The sequence below is a fragment of the Nicotiana attenuata genome, unplaced genomic scaffold, assembly GCF_001879085.1.
Source record: "Nicotiana attenuata strain UT unplaced genomic scaffold, NIATTr2, whole genome shotgun sequence".
In the NCBI taxonomy this organism is placed as follows: domain Eukaryota; kingdom Viridiplantae; phylum Streptophyta; class Magnoliopsida; order Solanales; family Solanaceae; genus Nicotiana; species Nicotiana attenuata.
In genome coordinates this window covers 662,603-663,151 of record NW_017670471.1, presented here as the reverse complement: position 1 = coordinate 663,151, position 549 = coordinate 662,603, and positions in this window count along the sequence as shown.

The window sequence follows — 549 nt, the reverse complement described above, 5'->3', positions numbered from 1 at the left end:
AGTTTCCCATTCTCCTTGGGCTTGTCGGATAATCAAGTCAGAGTCCCCCATGATTAATAAATCTTCAACATCTTGGTCAATTGCCATGTTCATGCCCATGATGCAGGCTTCATACTCAGCTGTATTGTTTGTGCAAAAGAAACGGAGCCTGGCTGTAGCCGGGTAGTGCTGACCATTGGGTGATATCAAGATTGCCCCAATACCTACACCCCTCGCATTTACTGCTCCATCAAAGAACATTTTCCAAGCACGAGTGTCCTCAGAGATGGCTTCCACCGAGTTTACTTCCTCATCTGGGAAATAGGTGCTTAACGGTTGATATTCCTCGTCGACCGGGTTTTCAGCCAAATGATCCGCCAAAGCCTGGGCTTTCACTGCCGTGCGAGTAACATAGACTATGTCAAATTCAGTGAGCAAGATTTGCCATTTTGCCAACCTCCCAGTGGGCATCGGTTTCTGGAATATGTATTTCAAAGGATCCAACCTGGTTATTAGATAGGTGGTATGGGCTTGAAGATAATGTCTCAGCTTTTGGGCAACCCACGTCAG